We start from the raw sequence: 25,948 nt of genomic DNA on the forward strand, positions 1-25,948 counted from the left end.
TTTAATTTTTTCATTTCTAGTACTATATTTTGGGGATTTTTTTATTGTGGTAAAAGGACATTACATAAAATTTACCATCTTAATCATTTTTAAGAGTACAATTAGTATTGTTAAGTATATTCACACCCTTGTGAAACAGATATTCAGAGCTTTTTCATCCTGCAAAACTGAACTTTATGCCCAGTAAGCAACAATTCCTCCAATTCTTTCTCTTTGCAACAAATATTTACTTTCTGTTCCTATGAATTTGACTGTTTTAAATAACTCATATGCAATCTTTGTCCCACTGTGACTAACATTTTACTTAGCATAATGTTCTTCAGGTTTATCCATGTTGTAACAGGTGACAAGATTTCCTCCTTTTGACACAAAACAACATTCAATTGTATATATATAATACCTTTTGCTTACCCATTTATCCATTGATGGGCATTTAGATTGCTTCTACCTCTTGTCTGGAGAAGGAAATGATAACCCACTCCAATATTCTTGCCTGGAGAATATATGGATGGAGGAGCCTGGCAGGCTAGTCCATGGGAGGCAAAGAGTTGGATATGACTGAACGATTTTACTTACACTTTTTCCACTTTGCTATTGTGAATCATATTGGTGTGAACATGATGTTCAAATATCTCTTTGATACCTTGCTTTCAATTTCTTTGAATATGTACCTGGCAGTTGGATCTTTGGATAATATGGTAGTTCTACTTTTTCACCTTTTAATGGGTATTTATGGCTGGATGGTGTGATCCCTGACCTAGTGCCAGACATCCTGGAATGTGAGGTCAAGTGGGCCTTAGAAAGCATCACTATGAACAAAGCTAGTGGAGGCGATGGAATTCCAGTTGAGATATTTCAAATCCTGAAAGATGATGCTATGAAAGTGCTGCACTCAATATGCCAGCAAATTTGGAAAACTCAGCAGTGGCCACAGGACTGGAAAAGGTCAGTTTTCATTCCAATCCCAAAGAAAGGCAATGGCAAAGAATGCTCAAACTACTGCACAATTGCACTCATCTCACACGCTAGTAAAGTAATGCTCAAAATTCTCCAAGCCAGGCTTCAGCAATATGTGAACCATGAACTTCCTGATGTTCAAGCTGGTTTTAGAAAAGGCAGAGGAACCAGAGATCAAATTGCCAACATCCGCTGGATCATGGAAAAAGCAAGAGAGTTCCAGAAAAACATCTATTTCTGCTTTATTGACTATGCCAAAGCCTTTGACTGTGTGGATCACAATAACCTGTGGAAAATTCTGAAACAGATGGGAATACCAGACCACCTGATCTGCCTCTTGAGAAATTTGTATGCAGTTCAGGAAGCAACAGTTAGAACTGGACATGGAACAACAGACTGGTTCCAAATAGGAAAAGGAGTACATCAAGGCTGTATATTGTCACCCTGCATATTTAACTTATATACAGTGTGCATGATGAGAAACGCTGGACTGGAAGAAACACAAGCTGGAATCAAGATTGCCAGGAGAAATCTCAATAACCTCAGATATGCAGATGACACCACCCTTATGGCAGAAAGTGAAGAGGAACTCAAAACCTCTTGATGAAAGTAAAAGTGGAGAGTGAAAAAGTTGGCTTAAAGCTCAACGTTCAGAAAATGAAGATCATGGCATCCAGTCCCATCACTTCATGGGAAATGGATGGGGAAACAGTGGAAACAGTGTCAGACTTTATTTTTTGGGCTCCAAAATCACTGTAGATGGTGACTGCAGCCATGAAATTAAAAGACACTTACTCATTGGAAGGAAAGTTATGACCAACCTAGATGGCATATTGAAAAGCAGAGACATTACTTTGCCAACAAAGGTTCATCTAGTCAAGGCTATGGTTTTTCCTGTGGTCATGTATGGATGTGAGAGTTGGACTGTGAAGAAGGCTGAGCGCCGAAGAATTGATGCTTTTGAACTGTGGTGTTGGAGAAGACTCTTGAGAGTCCCTTGGACTGCAAAGAGATCCAACCAGTCCATTCTGAAGGAGATCAGCCCTGGGATTTCTTTGGAAGGAATGATGCTAAAGCTGAAACTCCAGTACTTTGGCCACCTCATGCAAAGAGTTGACTCATTGGAAAAGACTCTGATGCTGGGAGGGATTGGGGGCAGGAGGAGAAGGGGACGACAGAGGATGAGATGGCTGGATGGCATCACTGACTTGATGGACGTGAGTCTGGGTGAAATCCGGGAGTTGGTGATGGACAGGGAGGCCTGGCGTGCTGCGATTCATGGGGTCGCAAAGAGTCGGACATGACTGAGCGACTGAACTGAACTGAACTGATGGCTGGATGGCATCACCAACTTGATGGAAATGAGTTTGGGTAAATCCCGGGAGTTGGTGATGGACAGAGAGGCCTGGCATGCTGTGATTCATGGGGTCGCAAACAGTTGGACACAATTGAGCAACTGAACTGAACTGATACTGTTTTTCACAACTGTTGCACCATTGTGCAATCCTACAAGTGGTACACAGAAGGGTTTCTATTTTTCTCTGTTCTTGCTAACACTTTATTTTTTTATTTTTATTTTATACTGAAGTATAGATGAGTTCCATTCAATTCAGTCGCTAAGTCGTGTCTGACTCTTTGTGATCACATGAACTGCAGCACACCAGGCCTCCCTGTCCATCACCAACTCCCGGAGTTTACCCGAACTCATGTCCATTGAGTGGGTGATGCCATCCAACCATCTCATCCTCTGTTGTCCCCACCTCCTCCTGCCTTTGATCTTTCCCAGCACCAGGGTGTTTTCAAATGAGTCAGCTCTTGGCATCAGGTGGCCAAATTATTGGAGTTTCAGGTTCAACATCAGTCTTTCCAATGAACAATCAGGACTGATCTCCTTTAGGGTGGATTGGTTGGATCTCCTTGCAGTCCAAGAGACTCTCAAGAGTCTTCTCCAACACCACAGTTCAAAAGCATCAATTCTTTGGCACTCACCTTTCTTTATAGTCCAACTCTCACATCCATATATGACTACTGGAAAAACCATAGCCTTGACTAGATGGATCTTTGTTGGCAAAGTAATGTCTCTGTTTTTGAATATGCTGTCTAGGTTGGTCATAACTTTCCTTCCAAGGAGAAAGTGTCTTTTAATTTCATGGCTGCAGTCACCATCTGAGTAGTGATGATTTATAATGTATTAGTTTCGGGGTACAGCAAAATGATTTAGTTTTGTGTGTGTTGCTCAGCTGCTTATCATGTCCGACTCTTTGCGACCCCATGGACTGCAGCCCACTAGGCTCCTCTGTCCATGGGATTTTCCAGGCAAGAAAAATAGAATGGATTACCATTTCCTGATGCAGGGAATCTTCCAGGTCTAGGTATTGAACCTGTGTCTCCTGCATTTTGGCAGGTAGATTCTTTACTACTAGGCCACCTGGGAAGCTCAATTTAGTTACATATATACATAAACTAATTTAAAAAATAATACCACGCTAATAGGTTTGAGGTGATATAATTTTGACTTGCATTTCTCTGATAATTGGTGGTGTTTATATTTTTTCTTGTGCTTGTTTATTTGCATATTATTGCAGAATATTTCAAGTCATTTGCCCATTTTTAAATCAAGTTATTTGATTTTTGAAGACATTTAGAAATTCTTTATATATTCTTGGTGTTAACCTCTCATTAGATATATGATGTGTAAGTATGTTCTTTCATTCCTAGGTTGCCTTTTCAGTCGATTATATCATTTGATGTACAAATGTTTTAAGTTTGATATAGTTTTATCTATTTTTGCATTTGTTGCCTGTATTACTAAAACTTGTAAACTTGATTATGTAATTCAAAGTTATCCAAATTTAGTAGTTTGACTATTCATTCATTTGCTCTAAATTATTTAGGTAAGCAGAACTGTGGTGTAAACACGGGCAATCTGATCCTGAATTCATGCGTTTAATCCATCACTGATAACTCAGAGATATGAGTTTTACTATACAGGTCTCTTCTATGCAGTCTTCTTTCTGTGCATATGTGCATGTTCAAATTGAAATTATATGAAATGATAATTTTCTCAATTGTCTTAATTTATTGTGCCTCTTTTAAAAGTCTAGATACCTCATCTTGTTTTATGGATTAATTATAGTTGTTTACTTTTGCATCAAAATAATTATAAATGTATGAAAAATGAAATGACAGGAATAATTTGAAAACTTAGATTAGGAAATTAAATCTGTGTGTCCATTAATTGAATGCATATTTACATGGATGTGAATGCTTAGTTTTCAAAAAGGCATATCCAACAATTAAAAAAATGTATGGTCTAAAGTTGATTTCTAAAAATACATTGAGATTTTAAGAAATCAATTCTTAAAGTCTCAAGAAGTCAATTTTAAGAAATCATTCTTTTATTTTTTCCGCTAAAGCATGATTCATGAAGAACTTTAGCCATGAGATTTTGTATGTTTATAAGTAAAATAGAGAATTTTTGCCCTCAAAATTCCTTTATAAGGCTTGAGAAAATTTTAGTGCCCCAGACACTATAAATACATAGATGTTTTTGTCTTTTCAACTTTTTTCCAAATGTTACCTTTCTTAAAAGTTATGCCTTGTGTTGACCTGCAATACTTGGAAGCTCTCCAGGGTAATAAAACATATCCTCCAGGGTATCTCCCCACCCCAGGGATTGAACTCAGGACTCCTGCATTGCAGGTGGATTCTTTATCATCTGAGCCACCAGGGAAGCCCAAGAATACTGGAATGAGTAGCCTATTCCTTCTCCAGTGGATCCTCCTGATCCAGGAATGGAACTGGGGTCTCCTGCATTGCAGGCAGATTCTTTACCAGCTGAACTACGAGGGAAGGCCATGTGTTAACTCTATGAATCCTTAAAAGAGAAAACACAACTTAGATTACTACCTGCCTCCAATTACTAGCTCTATTCTTTATTAGTCATGTGACCTTTGGTATACAAATTAATTTGTTCTTTACTTAAGTCACCTGTAAAATGGAACCACAATTGAAATTACTTATTAAGATTAAATTATTAAGCATATAAAATACTTATAACAATGAGTTATCCATAATAAATTTTCATATATGTTAGTATATGGTTTTGTGATTACTATTACTGCTTATGCTGCCTTTCTGCTCTGTCCATCGTCTAGTCATATTCCTATTGAGCGTTGCTCCATCAATATAAAAACTTGAACCATTCCATCTGACACAGAAATCTGACTTAAGGATATTATTCTATGCAAATAAAGTGACCCGTTTTTACTATGTATGTATAAGGGGATTTATTTTTTTAAAACCCAATGTTTATCAACTGGAAAGTGAATATAAATGGTTATAAATTCATATTCTGTACTTTTTAAAATTAAAGATTTTGCATTTCTGTGTTGGTTCAGAATAGCCTGGTTATATTGAAATAACAATCTCTGAATTTCAGTGTCTTAGAAATAACAAAGCTTCCCCTGTATGTTCATCTATGTCAGCAGAGGGACCAAGAGGATCAGTGACTATCTTGAATGTAGACTCTTTCTATGCAAAAGGAAAGAGAGAATGAAGTAGCCACCATCACTTAAATCATCTTCGGAGAGGTGACATGCAAATTTGCTTTGCTCACATTTTATTGGTAACAGTAAGTCTTATGGTTGTGATTATCTTGCAGCAGGTGAAGAAGTTGAATAATACCATAAGCTAAAGGAAACAGAGCTGGAATACTTAGGAAGAACACCAATGATTTCCAATGTTTTTATCAGTTGACCTGGAAAGAGGGCCATGAGTAATGTAAGTTGCTATGTAATGGTTATGCTATGAATTCGAAGGAACAATTACTTTGTGGGGTAAAATTAAAAATGATTAAATATGGCATGCACACGCACGCACGTGCACATGCTCACGCTCGCACACACACACACACACACACACACACAAGGCCTTCTGGAAAATGTAAAGGGAGAGGAAAGACTTACAGAGACAAACACCACACCAGGCATGTTTGAGGCAGTACAAGTCCCTTTCATGGTGCGACCAAAGTCTAAGGTCCAAACTTTGTGGGTTCCATCAACACGGTGCAGCTGAACCTTGGCTCCATCTTTGTGTCTTCACCTCAGCCCTCATCCGGCTAAATCAATAAACTGACATCAAACCTGGGATTATATAGTCACAGTTGTATAATATGGCCAGAGTTCTAGTCTTCAGCCCAAGTTTGCTACTTTTTAGTATTCTTGGTTGAAGGAGCAACCATTCAACTAAAATGCCACTTCAGATTTCTACCATAAATTGGTCTGTTTTATAGTTGCAGCTGTAACTGGTTTTGATGGACTTTTTTGGAGGCCATCCTGTAAGGAATCAGCCTTGGATAACTCAGCTCTTACTTTTCAGTGGAGCAATAGGGAATACTATTTTTTTCCCATATGAGTTTTGAACGTTTTGAGAAATTTAAGGAAATTGAATTTAAATAAATTAAATAAATTTATAAATCAGGTTTATTATAAATAAATCAGATTTATTATAATTAAGTAAATCAGGAAATTGAAGATAAATATAGTAACATTATTGCTGGTAAAGGATAGGTGGAAATATAGGTTAGGTGTGCAAAAAACAATTTGTACCATTATATGTTGGCATGAACAGAGATAAAGATATAAATGTGTACGCATATCAATGGGCAGGGTGTGTACAAAAGATGGAAAAATAATAAAGTTATTTTTAATATAAGAAGAACATTATATGGACTTATGTACAATACAATTCACCCTATTAAACAGAAACAAAGGCTGAGCAAGCCCCGATCTTTGAGAGGAATGCTGCACTTACTGTGCCCTTTTTGATTCCAGGATGGAGCATGCTACTGTTTTAGTAAAGTTCTACAAATCTAGCTAATTTTGGTATTTTACATTTTTACAGAAGTATAACTTATTTACAACATTGTATTAGTTTTAGATGTACAGCATAATGACTCAATATTTTTTCAGATTATATTCCATTCTAGTTTATGATAGTTTCCTAATTTGATTTTAGAGTCAGCATTTTATAAAAAATAAAAGGTGAGACTGACTATAGAATAAGAATTGCTTTACATAAAATGTCAAAATAATCTTTATACTTATTGCATGGTATATATTCATACTTATATATAGACAATCACACCAAATACAGTGTAGACAAAAGAGATGGCATGGTTAGTTCTACCTGGTGGCCTTAACAATGGAAATGCTTCAAACTAATGTTGAACTGAGCTGAGATAGAAAAAGCCACATGAGCATATAACTGGATGAAATTTACCCTGGAAGGTGAAGAAGGTATGACTTGCAGCAATATATTGAGTTTTCAAAATAGCAAAGCAGTGGTCATGGCAGGAGGTGAGGTTTATATGCAAGGCTAAATGCTAGAAGACCTTTTTTAATGTTTATCATTTTATTTACACAAAGTCTTATTTTTATTCACACATCTTTACTGATAATATATTATTATGTCTTATAACAGATAACTTCTTGGTCATATCTGTCTACAAAATCTTTCAAGGTTAAATTTGCCAAGGAAATATTTTTGATATTTTTATGTCAGAACTTGAGTATGTAGCCATAACCATAAAGTACTGGGATCCACTCTTGCTGGGTCTCATTGAGAACCTTGTAAAATAATATAAATAATGATCTCAACTGTTTTCTAGGAAAATTTCTGTACTCCTTCTCTCATTTGAATATTTACATGGTGTGATAAACTCATTCTAGATGGTGTTAAGAGCTAAATTGTGTCCTCCCTACATTCGTATCTTAAAACCTGAACCCCTAGCATCTCAGAATGTAACTATATTCTGAGAGGTAATTAAAGTTAAAGCAGGATATGTGAGCAGGCCCTAATCTAATCTGACTGGTGTTACTTATAAGAAAAGGAATTAGGACACACACAAAGGGTCATCAGGAATGCACACCCACAGAGAAAAGGTCACGAGAGGACACATGAGGAGGAGAATATCTGTAAGCCAAAGAGAAAAAGTTTAGGAGAAACCAAACTTGCCAACATCTTGACCTCCAGAACTGTGAGGAAATAAATTTATGATGTTTAAGACTCCCAGTGTGTGGTACTTTGTTATAGCAGCCTTTCATATTAATACAGATGGGTATATGTAAAAAGTGTAAGCCAAAACAAATATAGAAGCAAATAAACACAAAATCTAGTGTTTTCTTATCATGCAATTAACTGAGTTTGGTAAGGATCAGGACACAGTTAGATCATTTTCAAGGATCATAAACTTGTGCCACATCACAAATCTCCCATCTGAAGGCACTTTGAAAGGAATAGATTTTATTAGAGCCAGGGAAGCTAAACTTAGGTCAAGTCAAAGCTAACACCATGTCCACCAAAATAACCTTAGAAACCGTCAAAAGAAAGTGGTTGTTCAGAGAGAAATTCATTTATACTGGAAATTTTGACTGCATTTAAGGACAAAACATAGCTTTTAAATTTTTTTTTAAAAGACATATTAAAAGAACATTACTTTTGGAAAGAAAATGGCTGAAATGGGGTGTACAACAGAAGTTCATTTGAGGAATACTGAGACATTGCTAAAATAGTCAACTTATCTTTCTATTGTTCAGTGAAGTGTTTCAAACTTTCCTACCGAGCACATCATGTTCAATCCCTAATGCAAATAGATTCAGTTCCAATTCATTTCATCCCCGTGTTGTAGTTATTTGTATCCTACTGAGCCATTTCTGATGCCAGATATTCTTTTCTTCTCTTAGATTTTATTTTTTATCTATTCAATTCCCCACTGGGGAGTTTGCTAGATGTCCTGTCTAGCAATAAGTTATATTTAAATAAGTGTCATGTATTTGGAATTCTAATGGTCAGTAACCATGAAGCTGGAAAGAAAAATATATCTTTATGTTTTCCATAAGGAATCATGAAGGAGACTGATTAATTCTAATCTTTTAATAGGATTTGTTATGCCCATTTATTAAATCCCTTAAAATATCTGAATGCTGATTGCTGCTCATAGGGGAGAGTTGTGTCCTTTATGGATACTACCAGATATCTGTTAGTAATTAACAGTGGATATAGATTAAATGGTACACAAAGGAATGAACTTCCTCTGAAAAGCTAATCAATTGAGACTTGTTTCACATAGGAATTAAACAGATAGCAAAAATCCTCTTTTATTTACTCACATGAAAAATTGTAGATATCTGAATGCCAGCCTAATAGTTTTTCTGTTTTCTGTTATACTATGTTCTAAGGAAAGCTTTCAGCCACAAACTTTTGTCAAGATTGGCAATCTTTGGACAGTGGAAGAGAAGAAAATCAGTATAACTAAAGGATGAAAAAGATGAATGTTATAATAAACTTTTAGGAAATATTAGTAGAGAGCATAAGTTTCTTGTCATTTGGGAAGCAATGTTGTTTTTAATTGGACTTATACTCATAAGAAAAATTCAATTTGTTTACTGTCTGACTGTAATACATGTTTCTGAGGCATAATTGAAGTGGGAGCTAATAAATAGGATCAAATAAAAAGCTTTAAGTTTCCCTTTAGTTCAACTTTCTTCTGCTTTTCAGGAATTTTACTATCCCTCTAAATAATACCTTTAAAATTTCTTTCTCACCATCTATTGTTCAAAATATTATGTTCAAGCTTAGCTAATATTACATCTAGGAAAGCAAATTCTTGCTAAGGGGTCAGGAGGGTGCATTTAAAAAAAAATGTGTGTCAGCTGATGTGAATGACTAATAAGGTCAATGATTCAATAAAGTGAGAAAACTGATTTTGTAGAAAAGGCTCTCAAAAATGATTAAACTAAAATTCAAGGAGAGGACAGAGAATAAAATAACATGATAAGTATTTCACTAGCCATGAGAAACAAGAAGTTATAAATATTGGGTACATATGTTGATAGGCAGATCTGGTCTTAGGTGGCTGTGGAAATGTGCTCTGATTGTCTACATTTTCCTAACAGAAAGCACCTCTTTAGCTATGAGTGACTATGCCAAAATAAGAGATATACAGATTGATAAGAAAGGAAAATAGTGGAGCATGGAGATTGAATCAGCTAAGTTGTAATTTAATTCCCCAGCATCATTAAAGACCCACATCATAAATTTAGAGTCCACTGAACATGGTTATATATTTTTCTCTAGGACCATTCATTTTCAAGAACACAGGAATAGCATAGATTGAGGTATGAAGGTTTACTAAGTGGGTATGACATAGAATCAGAAGATTTGAGAATCCAATATTCTTCCAAGAAGACCAAAATGCTGACATAAGAGAATCTACCCTCCATGTCCTCCAACAAAGATCAACAATTAATAGCTATTCAAAAGCAAAAACAGCTCTGGATGACCTGTAGAGGCTACTAAGAAGCTTCAGCAATTTAGTGGAACAAAAAGACTGTGCGTGTTGCACAAGAAGAGAAGGAAGACAGCTTCATTTTGCCTGCATCATCCTATTCCCTAAGAGGGCACTGTGCAGCACCAAGAAGGAACTTCCCAGCTAGAAAGAGTTTCTATCACCTGATAACGAAGAGTGGCATGAGCAATCAGCTTCTTCAGCTATTCGTGGCACTACCCAAAGGTCCAAGCTAAAGAAAAGATGAGGTCTTTAATGATGCTGGGGAGAACGGGACATCTGAGGATGAGATGGTTGAATGGCAGCAGCGACTCGATGGATATGAGTTTGAGCAAGCTCCAGGAGTTGGTGATGGATGGGGAAGCCTGGTTTGCAGCAGTCCATGGGTCACAAAGAGTTGGACACAATTGAGTGACTGAACTGAACTGACACAAAAGAAAAAGGGCAGGAGCCATCACGGGGTACGTGATGGCAGTTCAGAGAGACCTGCTCTGTAAAATCAACAGCTTTAAAATTGTATGAAAATGAAAGGCATTAAAGATAAGATAGAAATGAAGAGGATGAAAAATTACAAAGCTCATAATCAAACCAATAAAGCAGGACAGAAAATTTATAATTGTTAAACATGTATTTATATATAGCAGAGTATATCTGTTGGTAATAGTTGGATAAATATCACAATGAGAGTATGTGTATTATTGTCTAAATATCATGACAACCATCAAAATGGTTAGTTCTTTTTCAACATTTCTCCAGAAATTCAACAATTAAAAACCTATAATTCAAAAAAAAATTTTTTTCTGCATATAAAATATAAACAGATTGAAATTTTTAGGAAAAAAATAGAAGTAGGGAATATAATTCTTTCAGATTTTATAATGTATATGCACAACAATTAAATCATTGCAATTTAATAGCAAATAGAATGGATTATCTAGAAATAGATCACATAAAATTAAAGGATATGAAGCAATGAGATTTTGCACAAGGATAGATCATGGCACCCGATCCCATCACTTCATGGCAAATAGATGGGGAAACAGTGCAAACAGTGGCTGACAATTTTTCTGGGCTCCAAAATCACTGCAGATGGTGATTGCAGCCATGAAATTAAACGACGCTTACTCCTTGGAAGGAAAGTTAAGACCAAGCTAGACAGTATATTAAAAAGTAGAGACATTACTTTGTCAACAAAGGTCCGTCTAGTCAAGGCTATGGTTTTTCCAGTAGTCATGTATGGATGTGAGAGCTGGACTATAAAGAAAGCTGAGTGCCAAAGAATTGATGCTTTTGAACTATGGTGTTGGAGAGTCCCTTGGACTGCAAGGAGATCCAACCAGTCCATCCTAAAGGAAATCAGTCCTGGGTGTTGATTGGGAGGACTGATGTTGAAACTGAAACTCCAATACTTTGGCCACCTGATGGGAAGAGTTGACTCATTTGAAAAGACCCTGATCCTGGGAAAGATTGAAGACAGGAGGAGAAAGGGATGACAGAGGATGAGATGGTTGGATGGCATCACTGACTCAATAGACATGGGTTTGGGTAGACTCCAGGAGTTGGTGATGGACAGAGAGGCTTGGTGTGCTGCAGTTCATGGGGTGACAAAGAGTCGGACATGACTGAGCAACTGAACTGAAGACATGCAGACCAATGAAATAAAACTGAGATACAGCAAATGACATAGAATTTTAAAATCTAGAAATAAACCCTATATTCTTAGTCAACTGATTTTTGACAGAAGTGTCAAGACAATTCAATGGAGAAAGAATAGTCTTTTGAGCAAATGGTGTTGGGACAAGTAGATAAACACATGCATGGGAATGACATTGGATCCTTTCTTGACACTATATTTAAGAATTAACTTAAAATGAATCATAGGCTTTAAATGTAAGAAGTAAAATTGTTAGAATAAAACATAGAAGTATCTATTTACATTCCCATCAAGAGTGCAAGAGTGTTCCCTTTTCTCCACAGCCACTGTGTAGAACAGTGTGGCTGCTGCTGCTGCTGCTGCTTCTGCTAAGTCGCTTCAGTCATGTCTGACTCTATATGACCCCATAGACGGCAGCCCGCCAGGCTCCCCCGTCTCTGGGACTCTCCAGGCAAGGACACTGGGGTGGGTTGCCATTTCCTTCTCCAATGCATGAAAGTGAAAAGTGAAAGTGAAGTCACTCAGTCGTGTCCAACTCTTAGCAACCCCATGGACTGTAACCTACCAGGCTCCTCCGTCCATGGAATTTTCCAGGCAAGAGTACTGGAGTGGGGTGCCATTTCAGAACAGTATGGAGGTTCCTTAAAAAATGAAAACTATAACTACCATATGACTCAGCAATCCCACTATAGGGCATTTGCCCTGAGAAAACCATAATTCAAAAAGACTCACATACCCCAATGTCCACTGCAGCACTATTTATAATATCCAGCGCATCCCAGGGATGGGGGAGCCTGGTGGGCTGCCGTCTATGGGGTCGCACAGAGTCTGACACGACTGAAGCGACTTAGCAGCAGCAGCAGCATGGAAACAACCTAAATGTCCAATGACAGATGAATGGGTAAAGAAGATGTGATATATGTATACTCAATGAAATACTAAGTGGCCACTAAAAGAAATGAAACAGGGTCACTGGAGAGATGCAGATGAACCTAGAGTCTATCATACAGTACGAACTAATTCAGAAAGAGAAAAACAAATCGCGTATATTAACATAAATATATGTGGAATCTAGAAAACAGTATGTTAGTTGCTCAGTTGTGTCTGACTCTTTGTGACCCCATGGACTGTAGCCCACCAGGCTCCTCTGTCCATGGAATTTTCCAGGCAAGAATACTGGAATGGGTTGCCAGTTCCTTCTCCAGGGCATCTTCCCAACCCAAGGATAAAACCTGGATCTCTTTTGTCTCCTGCACTGGCAAGCCAGTTCTTTACCACTAGCACCACCTGGAAAGCCCAGAAAAATGTTAAGGATGAACTTATTACCAAGGCGGGAACAGAGATGCAGATGCAGGGAAGAAATATGTGGACACAGAGGGAGAAGTGAAGGGTGGGGTCAGTTGGGAGAATAGGACTGACGTATATACACTCCCATGCATAAAATAGCTAGTGGGAACCTGCTATAAAGCACAGGAAGCTCAACTCAGTGCTCTGACATGACCTCGATGGGTGAGCTGGGGAGTGGGGCGGGAGAGAGGCTCAAGAGTGAGGGGATATATGCATGCATAGCTGGCTTCCTCTGTGGTACAGCAGAGGATAACATAAGATTGTAAAGCAATTATACACCAATTAAAAAACAGCAGTAAATCGTCATGACCTTCAGTTAAGGCAATGGTTTCTTAGCTATGACATCAAAACTATAAGCAACAAAAATAGAAAACAGATAAACTGGATTACATCAAAATTTTAAAATATATGATGTAAACAATACATTCAAGAAAGTGAAAAGACAACCTGCAGAATGGAAAAAATTTTTGAAAATCACGTCTTGTAGGGGACTGGCAGCTAGAAAATGTAAAGACTCCTTACCTCCCCAAAAAACTCCAATCAAAATGGGAAAGGATCTATCAATAAATATCAAAAGAAGATAAATAATTGGCTAGAAACTGTATGAAAAGGTACTCAGCATCATTAGTCCTTAGGTAATAAAAATTTAAAAACAGGACATACAATTTCACATCTACTAGAATGACTACAATCAAAATGAGATAAAAATAAGTATTGGGGAGGATGTGGAACCCTTATTCACTGCTGGGAATGTAAGTTTGTGCAGCCATTATGGAAAACATTTTGGCAATTCCTAAACTTGCTAAACATAGAGTTACTATATGATCCATCAGTTTCATTCCTGCTGCTGCTGCTGCTGCTGCTAAGTCGCTTCAGTCGTGTCCAACTCTGTGCGACCCCATGGACGGCAGCCCACCAGGCTCCGCCATCCCTGGGATTCTCCAGGCAAGAACACTGGAGTGGGTTGCCATTTCCTTCTCCAATGCATGAAAGTGAAAAGTGAAAATGAAGTCCCTCAGTCGTACCCAACTCCTATCGACCCCATGGACTGGAGCCTACTAGGCTCCTCCGTCCATGGGATTTTCCAGGCCTAGGTATATACTAAAAAGAAATGGGGGAAAAAGTGCACCAAAAACTTGTACACAAACGTTCACAGCCCCATTATTCATAGAAGCCCAAACGTAGAAAAAACATTAATGTCCATCGCTGATGAATGGATAATAAAATAATGTAATATATTATTCAGAAATAAAGAAGAATGAAATTTCTCTACATATTACAACATGGATGGACATGAACAATATTTGTGCAATTATATATGAGTATATTGCTCCTCCAGCAGTAACTCTGTAATGCTACTTCACATATGCAAGAGTACAGTCCCAAAGAGAACAAACATTGTTCCTCTATGATACTGATGGCCATGTACTACTGGCCATGTACGGGGATAGTTTAGAAAAGATGATGAAGAGATAGCTTAAAATAAGTCATAACTGGGTCTTTAAATTTTATTCTAAGAAAAATCTTCAAGGAGTTTTGAACAGAGGAATTAAAAAAATAAAACAATTTCTCTGGCTGGTGCAGGGATATGGCATGTTCTTATTTATAGACAGAAGATCCTCGGGGCATATCCCTAGCATGTGTGGGCACTATCTACTGAAAATGGAAATTCTGTACAGTACACTAGGAAGAGGACAGAACAGGAGTGAGAGCACTGATTAGTGCAACAGGACAACTGATTTCTTCCAACTCTAACTTATAAATTCTAATCACTGTATAGTGATCAATATCATTTACCACTTTAATATTTCAGTTTATTTTAAAATCTTTATTCTAGTAATATGAATAGAAATAATTTTCAGGCTAGCCTAGCACTTTTGATGAATGAACTGAACTGCCTGTACTTTTCCTAATTGCATTCCTTATTCTACCTTACTTTGCCATTTCAAAATAAATTCTTTTTGTCAAATTAGTGAGATAATTTCCTCATCACATTAAAATAACTTTATCTAAACATAATGGTTTTTAATGCTCATTTTAAAAAATATTCACTTCATTACATTTTATTAATAGTTATCTTACAAATTTCCTGTTACTACCTGATTATGCCAAATGCTCTTGCCTTTTTTTCTTATTAAAGCCAGGTATTTAAATGAATTCAATACCTTTAAATGAATTAGGTTAGCATTTAAAAGTAATTTTAATTTCATGCCTACTTGTCTTTATGCATTTCACTCCTAATATATTTATATAGCCCCTTCCTATACTTTTCATTCTTTGCATAGCAAAATTCTTCTTTCAAATCAATCTCATGTTTATTTATGTAGCTAAAAAAGTAGTCTTGCACCTAACTTTAGTCTTTAACCCTAAACCACAGTAACCCCATTTTCACCATTAAGTTTTTAGAAGGATGCTTTTAAGAATACTAAAAAGATATCTTATTTTTCTAAATTTTACATCTGAGGAATGTGCATATTATGACATAAATATGTGAAGATGATGTTTTCTCTGCTTTTATCCCCAAAGTGTTGGCTAATATCTCTACCAGGTATTTATATATAATTGTCATTTGATTTTCTAATTCCTTTAGCTGTTCTTCTGATATTTTAATTTTAAACCATTTAACAGCAGAAGGTAATCTGAAAATTATTGTTTAAAATAAAATCACTTATTCCATCAGTAGGTACTTATTTCTGATTAATTCCTTTACCTGTGTTCAAACTGTTCTATTTTTTTCCTCCATCAATATTAGATTAAGATATAGATTCTACAGCTCTAATGAAGGTGATTCTGACAGTTTCGCCAACTTAATCATTGCTTTAGTGGAGAGATGACGATTTGGAGCTTCCTACTCTAACATTTTTAGTGGGCGTGATGAGAGTTTAGTTGATAGGCAGCAGAATTGTTTTTAAGTAAAAGAATGGAGTATTAAGGCAACAGAATTATACTGGACATATATTAACAATGTCCTGTCTTATTAGATATGTATATAAAGTTGAAGCTTTACGTAAAGAGATCAATCTCTAAGACACAAATGTGTTGATTTCTGAGACACTAACAATCCTTCATTTTGAATTTTAACCCACCCAGTGTCCAATGAATGCAAAGCGTACATGTATAGGAAAAATACTTACATGTCTGTTGAAACATGCATTATTTTTTCTGAAAAATACTGACAGTAAAAATTATACTAAATGTTTGTTCGGCAGATAGCACCATAAACTTAGGCTGCTGTCAGTTATATCTTAAAGGTAATGAAAAAATTACCAATTTTTAATTCTCAATAATGCCATCTTAATACTAAATAAAATGGTCAAGTTGTATATAAGCCAGCAGATTTGCATCACAAACTATTTTTACTGATATGTAATGTTAATGACCCTAAAACTTTCAATGGTGGGTTATATCATTGCTCTTCAAGAAATCAACATTGCAAGTGTGTTTGATGATCATTTGGAAATCCATAAAAACACAAATGTTTACAGGCTTAAATAAAGAAACTGGCTTATGATGTTACAATTTACATTTCCAGTTTAACCAAAATAATCCTAGCATATGGATTTAATTCCTCAAGAGCAGTGGCACTCTTAGAGCAGCAGAAGGGTAGAATTATATCTGAACTGCTACTGCCAGCAATGACATTTACTCATAACCATTTAAATTGCTTTCTCAGAAATTGCTGCCCACATCTGCAGTTTCACATGTCACTTGTTAGATCTAATATTGTAAATTAAAACAAATATTTTAACAAGCTACGTGTTTTTGTCGAGTTTTATTTAAAAAAATTTTTTTTAAATAAAACAACTGTTGCAGGAGGGGACAAGTCGTATTTGAGAAGAATTGTGACTTCCCTTCCATTTTGTATCACAGCATGACTAGAATTTGTAAATAATAGATTTCAAAAAGTTTTTCTTCTGTCATTCTAAATGGAATCCTTTAATTGCTTTTGCATTTTCTTGCAACTTCACGTATATAATTAAAATGCTTTATTATAAAAGTTTAATTAAAAAAACCTTCCATCTGAGATGATTAGGTTTCATTCAAAAATGTTTTAGCCAAATTCATGTTATTACCACCTTCATTTCTCAAAGAAGATAATGGGCCTATTGAGCATGCAGTAGTCTTACACATCATTGTAACAGTTTACAAGCAATCAATAAAAAATATTTTCACAGTCTTATATATGTTTTGGATACTTTGTTTCAATAGATTTTTATTCTTTCTTTTATGTAATTATGGCTCAGGTTAAAAACTAAAACAATGGATAAGGAGAAACAGTGAACTATCCTCATAGTAATTGTTGCCAAATTTTTTAGATAGCTTTAGCTTTAAGAGTGTGTGTGTGTTTCATTAGAGCTTAGTGGCTTTACAATGTTGTGTTAATTTCTGCTATACAGCAAAGTAAATCAGCTGTAAGAATACATATATTCGCTCTTTGTCACCACAGAGCATTGAGTAGAGTTCCTTGTGCCATACAGTACATCCTCATTAGTTATCTATTCTGTACCTAGTACTGTATAAATGTGCTTTGTGTTGTCTAGTTTTTCTAATTTTTATATCCAAATACTGTGTTTTAAAAAGTTGTTGTTCAGTCACTAAGTCATGTCCAACTCTTTGTGAAAAGAGCAGTTTAAATCTTATTCATCTTAATATCTTAATTCATTCTTAATTCATCTTAATATCAGGATGTCCAGTTCTGTAAACTTCAAAAGAGTATCTTGTATAAAAGAGAGACTTTTCTTTTAAAAGTAAGGTATATAAGCATCGGGAAAGTTAGCCACCTATATATTTAAGTGATTCAATCTGTCAAACCCTATACTATAAGGACTATAGTTAGATTAGAAAACATCACAATCTTTATAACTTCATTTATTCCAAAGCTTTCTTGTCATTTAGGTTATCCTATCACTAAAAGAAAATCAAAAGAATAAAACTAGTCCAAAATATAAAGTCAAATTAACCTAAACATTTCCAGTTTAATTTACTGCCAGCACTTTTAAAAGTCAGTTTTCAATCCTAAATTCTTTATTCTTTTCAAGACTTAGGCACCCAATGATTCTCCCACAACATGAACTTTTTGGTACTTCTGCAAAAATGGTCTGGAAATGTTGGCCTATTGTCTTGCCCTGAATTCGATGACCTGGGAAAATGGTAGTTTCCACATTTGAGAGAATCTCTTTGATTATAGGAGGAGATTTAGGAAAGTAAAGTGCCCCCTTTATTTTGGAGTCAGAAGAACTGAGCTCAAATCTTGACTCTGTTACTTGCTCACTGTACAAACACAGTAAATCACTTCACCTATCTGATCATTTGTTTCTTCATTTATAAAGGAAAGATCAGAATAATAATAGTGATTATTCTGCAGAATTATTGAAAAGTAAACGAGACAATGGGTTTCAGAAATATCTTGTTTAGTACACAAATATCATGACTATAATGAACCATGATTCTTTTTGAGATTTATGAGTAACAAAAAGTATAATGACAACATAATAGAAGTTCTTTACTGGAGAACTGAGGTCTAAGCACATTTTTAGGCTTTTATTCAATGGCTGTTCCACTTTTCTTCCTTTATAATTTCCCCTTTTCAGTGGTGGCTTTTTGTTTTCTTTAGGTGAAAGTGTCACTGACCTTTTGATTCCTCATGTTTATCAACTCAGAGTACACAGCTTAGAGTACAGAATCACTGTAAGTGGAGATGATGAAATGACATGGAAAAGGGTTTGGACCAAAAAACACAGAGACTTTTTATTTCAAGTTCTCTCCCTGCCACTTAACTAGCCATGTGAACTTGGGGAAGTTATTAATGCAGTTATTAAAAAAAAATAAGAATACCACATTTCAGAAAGTAATTGTGATTGTTATACTGAATGTAATGCAAGTAACCACTGTTCCCCCAGGAAAGTTCTGGTTACAGCAAATGTGCCTTAGTTAAGCATCAATTTATGTTGCAGTTAAACTCCCTAAATATTTGATGATAACTGAAACATAGCTATCCACCCTTCATGAAATTGTGCAGATTCCCTAGAGCCTGTATGCATCCTGCAGAATGAGGCCTGGAGAGGTCTGTTTTCACAGATGTTAGGGTATGCTATCCACTATGGCCACTATAATGAGAGGGCTGCTGCTGCTGCTGCTAAGTCGCTTTAGTTGTGTCCGACTCTGTGAGACCCCAGAGACGGACAGGCTCCCCTGTCCCTGGGATTCTCCAGGCAAGAACACTGGAGTGGGTTGCCATTTCCTTCTCCAGTGCATGAAAGTGAAAAGTGAAAGTGAAGTCGCTCAGTCGTGTCCGACTCCTAGCGACCCCATGGACTGCAGCCTACCAGGCTCCTCTGTCCATGGGATTTTCCAGGCAAGAGTACTGGAGTGGGGTGCCATTGCCTTCTCCAATGAGAGGGCTAGGTAGATGCTAACCATCCTGAATTGTGTGCCAAAGGTCTGGCAGCATTTGTCCAAAGCTGCTGATTCACTTCAATGGCTTGAGGTTTTAGGAGATCTTGTCTCCTGCAAAGACAAAGCTAAAATGCACAAGAGGTAGATTTGAACCTGGTTGTGATGGCTTCTCCTCACAAGTCAGAGGCAGAGCCTGGGATATCTTTTCAACCACACTGACTCTTTCAAGTTCTTTTCTTTTCCTTTTTTATCTGTTTTATATTTAAAAGAATGAGAATACCTTTTGTATATGAAAATTGAAATGTTATAAAACTATTCATCTCTATTGATATCTTCTGTTCAGCAATCCCTTATTTTGTGCCCAAGGTTGATAAAGGTGAAAGAAATCTGGTTCTTAATACTGTGTGATGATTTCAGAAAACATTTTAGCTGAGGTGGAATTCATTTTACCCAAGCGAGGGACCATGGAACTGCCAGAACTGAGTACTTTCACCAATTGCTCAACAACACAGTCTCATTGTGAGAACAAAGATAAGACTATGAAATTGCTACACCATGTTTCGGAGCTGCGAAAAATCCACATGTTTTCTGTGCTATTAAAACAAGGTCTTGGGGGTGATTCTCTGTTAGAACAGATAATCAGTCTTCCTTTATATATGACTAATGGACTTTAGCAGCTTCCATTGAGCTTTTTTCAGTTCAGTTCAGTCACTCAGTCATGTCCGACTCTTTGCAACCCCATGGACTGCAGCACGCCAGGCCTCCCTGGCTTTTTAATGCAATCCCAATAGATAAAACAAATGCACATACACTACTGAACTGCCTTATATGCGGTGTATTTCTGCTCTCAATGTCACTGGTACATAGCTCATTTTTAAATGAAAACTGCACCTGTAAGGAAATGTGCATGTTAATGGAAATCAGAAAACTTGTGATGTTACTTAAAGTGTATAGAAGAGAAAGAAATAGAATGCAGAGAAGAACATATGAAAAAAAACATAAACCTTGGCAACTTTAACAACTTAGAATATTCATAAAAACTAATACTGAAATATTTTCTGAATATAAAATAAATAAAATTTATCACTCTGTCTTTATATTTAAAAATAAGTCAACCACTCATTCAGTTCAGCTTTTTGTTCCTATATATATATATACAAATTTAGACCCAACCCAATATGCTGCAAATGAGTTAAGGTGCTAGAAAACAAACATAAAATATAAGTAACATAGAAAGATTAGGATCTAGAGTCAACACTGTTGTAAAACATGAAAGTAAATTTCTTCCAATAGTATTCTGAGGATGCAATTAGGTGTGAAATAATTCTGTAAGAAATTATACAAATGTTAATTTATTTACTTTAATTTGATAGTATACAATGCAAAGAACCTAGCTGATAATACACCTACATTTAAACACGAATATTATACTGACTACGTACATGAATTTTTAAGGTTAGTGAAGCCATTTTACCCTCAATTTGTTCCTTAGTAATAGTATATTAAAAGAAAATAATCAGAATGTTGCTATGAGAATTGAAAGAGAGAAAGTAGGTGAAACATCATAATATATCTCCTTACATACACCAGGAACCTAATCTTTCATTTCTCCTTACACTCTAATCATCACCTATTAATTCTAATACTTTTAATATCAATATTTGCTTAATGAATAAATGATTTATTAAATTTTTCTTCCAATAAAATGATGAAGATGATCATTACACAAAAACAATACGTGAAATTTATAATTTATGTAAAAGTCAGGGACTGTATTTTGGAACTATGTAAATATTTTACATAACTATAGAACACAATTACTTTAAAAAACAACCCCTAAAATGCACAGTAAAGACAAAAAAATGAACCTCTGATCTAGTTTAGGGTGTAAGCATTTTTTAATATGATTTTATTTATTTATTTTTGGCTGTGCTGGGTCTTTGTTGCTGCACAGGCTTTTTCTCTAGCTGCAGCAGGTATGGCTTCTCATTGCAGGGGCTTCTCTTGCTGTGCAGCACAAGCTCTACATATGCCAGCTCAGTAGTTGCTGCTTCTAGGATCTAGAGCACGTGCTCGATAACTGTGACACTCCAGGGCATGTAGGAATCTCCTGGGATTGGGGGTGGAACTTGTGTCTCCTGCACTGGCAGGTGGATTCTTTACAGCTGAGCCACCTTAAGCCTTAAGCACCTTAAAGGACCCTGTATCTCTAAAATTTGCTGTGTAACCTGAGTGAAGTGTATTCCAAAATTAAAAATTAAAAAGAAAGGCTATTTATGATAAATATATTTTTTATGATGCTATTGAAAATATTGTTATTCTGAGATGAGAGTATATTATGGCATGAAATAAATGACTAATCATATTGATGCTCTTGAGAAGCAGAAATCTCAGCACTGGAAAGGGGAGAGAAAAAATAGTTATGTCACCTTGTATTCCTGAACCTTGTATTCCTGAATTCAACTTGGAAGTATCATCATTCAGTTCAGTTCAGTCACACAGTCGTGTCCAAGGGACTCTCAAGAGTCTTTTCCAACACCACAGTTCAAAAGCATCAGTTCTTCGGCACTCAGCTTTCTTCACAGTCCAACTCTCACATCCATACATGACCACTGGAAAAACCATAGCCTTGACTAGATGGACCTTTGTTGGCAAAGTAATGTCTCTGCTTTTCAATATGCTATCTAGGTTGGTCATAACTTTTCTTCCATCATTAACACATTAACACATTAACTTTAATCCTTAAAAATTATGTTTTCTATCTCTGTTTCCAGAAAGAACCTAGACATAATAACTATTCCTGTAGCAAAGAACATCCTTCTTGTCCATGCTGAAAACTCTAATTATCATTCTTTTCTAAAAGGAACCAAAGCTTCTTCCACAGAAGCCTACCCAAATCACAGACAAGAAATGGACAAGACAAACCTGAAATATTTTGTCTTACCACAAAGCAAGAATGTTCTCAAAGACTGCTGTAACTGCAATATTTGTATAAAAATTCATTGATGATCATAAAAGTATAAAAATAATAAAGCCATTAGCCCTATTTAGAGGATAATATGTATTCAACTTATCAGTCAAAACACTGGTAAATAAAGGGAAAACATTAAGTATTTAAAATATGTATTCAACTTATCTGTGAAAACATTGGTAAATAACGGGAAAAATATTAAGCATTTAACTTGTATCACCTTATTTTTCTTATTGTTACTGGATACTAGCTAGATAAGGAGGAAAATTTTATCCTTAAAGAATATTAAGCTAATAAATGAAGATGGAATGATAAATAAGAACAGCACAATTTTCAATATCTACTGATATAAAAGATCAGGGGAATAATTATTAATAGACACTAACATTATTAAATCAGGAAAGAAGTACGTCAAGGCTGTATATTGTCACCCTGCTTATTTAACTTATATGCAGAGTACATCATGAGAAATGCTGGATTAGATGAAGCTGGAATAAAAATTGCCAGGAGAAATAACAATAACCTCAGATATGGAGATGACACCACCCTTATGGTAGAAAGTGAAGAACTAAAGAGCCTCTTGATGAAAGTGAAAGAGGAGAGTGAAAAAATTGGCTTAAACCTCAACATTCAGAAAACTAAGATCATGGCATCTGGTTCCATCACTTCATGGCAAATAGATGGAGAAACAATGGAAACAGTGACAGACTTTAATTTGGAGGGCTCCAAAATCACTGCAGATGGTGAGTGCAGCCATGAAATTAAAAGATGCTTGCTCCTTGGAAGAAAAGTTATGACCAACCTAGACAAAAGAGACATTACTTTGCCAACAAAGGTCTGTCTAGTCAAAGCTTTGGTTTTTCCAGTAGTCATGTATGGATATGAGAATTGGATAATAAAGAAAGCTAAGTGCTGAAGAATTTATGCTTTTGAACCATGGTGTTGGAGAAGATTCTTGAGAGTCCCTTGGACTGCATGGAGATCCCACCAGTCCATTCTAACAGAAATCAGTCCTGGGTGTTCATGGGAAGGACTGATACTGAAGCTGAAACTCCAATACTTTGGCCACCTGATGCAAAGAACTGACTCATTTGAAAAGACCCCGATGCTGAGGAAGATTGAGGGCAGGAGGAGAAGGGGACAACAGAGGATGAGATGGTTGGATGGCATCACCAACTCAATGGACATGAGTTTGAGAAAACTCTGGGAGTTGGTGATGAACAGGGAGGCCTGGCATGCTTCAGTCCATGGGGTCTCAAAGAGTCAGAATGACTGAGCAACCGAACTGAACTGAACATTATACAAAAGTGACACCTTGTCAATATGTTCTCTTTGGAAAATTATAACTCCACATATAATATAAAGTGTTTTTGCCAAAACATCAAGTCAGGGCCATTTAAGGCTTCCTACATCTATTATTGCAAATAATAGAAAAAAAAGAAATGATTAGTGACATCATGGGGATGAATTAGTAAACTACAGACTGTTAGAGACTCCATAAGACAGATGATTTTTTCTTTCAATAAATAATAGCTAGGGAAGAAGAAACAGAGTGGAAACCTGTAGATTAAAACAAATTTAAGAGCCAAATCAATCAGTTGAAACATATAGAGTTTATTGGGTTGTAATTTAAATAAACGGTGTAAAAACATTGTGCTTACTTATAAAGCAGTAATATTCCTGTCAAAAACAGCTACAAAGACTGGGGTAGAAAAACTCAGTCATTTGAAGGCATTCAGTTCAGTTCAGTTCAGTTCAGTGGCTCAGTTGTGTCTGACTCTTTGTGACCCCATGAATCGCAGCACGCCAGGCCTCCCTGTCCATCACCAACTCCCGGAGTTCACTCAAACTCACGTCCACTGAGTCAGTGATGCCATCCAGCCATCTCATCCTCTGTCGTCCCCTTCTCCTCCTGCCCCCAATCCCTCCCAGCATCAGAGTCTTTTCCAATGAGTCAACTCTTCACATGAGGTGGCCAAAGTACTGGAGTTTCAGCTTTAGCATCATTCCTTCCAAAGAAATCCCAGGGCTGATCTCCTTCAGAATGGACTGGTTGGATCTCCTTGCAGTCCAAGGGACTCTCAAGAGTCTTTTCCAACACCATAGTCCAAAAAGATCAGTTCTTTGGTGCTCAGCTTTCTTCACAGTCCACCTCTCACATCCATACATGACCACAGGAAAAACCAGAGAGAAACAACTGCAGTCATAATTTAGAGACCTACTGTCTTTAAAAGTGTTATAGCAACAACATCTAGTATTTTCAAGATTATGGGTTAAATGTAGCATTTACACAATGATGTCTGGAGTTGAAATTAATGTAACCACTCTGTCCTAGTCATCTCTTTTCTTTTGGATCTTCTGCCTTGTTGTTCTAACCACTATGGAATTTTAGATATTGAAATATCCAACTCATATTGTAGAAAAATTGAATTATCCTTTTCATTCTGTCGTTGCTTGCTTAACGAATTTGGGGGTTCTATTTTTTTGGATGATATTTATAGATGTTTTTATAGATAAATGTTTGAGCTTATCTTCTAAAGATAAACTTATGTATACTCTATTACTGAGTGCCATGTGAAACAGTCTAAATGTCTATGAACATTAGAATAGACTACATAAATTATTGTATAGATAGGCAATGGAAATCATCAGAGCAATGATAAAGAATAAACTACTACTGATATGCTCTTTTTGGAAAATCATAACTCAAATCATAATCATGGTATTACAGCATAGTGCATGTAATACCATGGTTAAAACTCAAAGACAAAATGTTGAGTGAAGGAAACCAAGCACAAAAAAACTATGATTTCAGTCACCTGACCTTCAAAAACTGGTAAAACTAATGTTGGAATAGTAGTTACATATGAATATATGATATTTTATTGGTGGGACATAAGGGAATCATCTGGATGGTGGGAATGTTCCGTACCTTGATGGTTGCATAAACATATGCATCTTATAAGACAGTAGAAGAGTAAAAGAAAATAGAGAATGAAAATAAAAGTCAATGTTCGACAATTTGGGAAATTTGAACTCTGAATAAGCAATTGCTTTAAATCACTATTGTCAATTTCAACGGTCAACATAATGGTATTGTTATGTTATATTGTTATGTTAAACAGGTTCTTACCATTTAGGTATACTACTGAGAAATTTATAGCTAAAATTACATAGTGTTTAGGATTTGCTTCATAATCATCTATAAAAACAGAACCCCCAAATTCATTAAGCAATGACAAAATGAAAGGGATAATTCAATTTTTCTACAATA

The sequence above is a fragment of the Bos javanicus genome, chromosome 28 (assembly GCF_032452875.1).
Source record: "Bos javanicus breed banteng chromosome 28, ARS-OSU_banteng_1.0, whole genome shotgun sequence".
Lineage (NCBI taxonomy): Eukaryota > Metazoa > Chordata > Mammalia > Artiodactyla > Bovidae > Bos > Bos javanicus.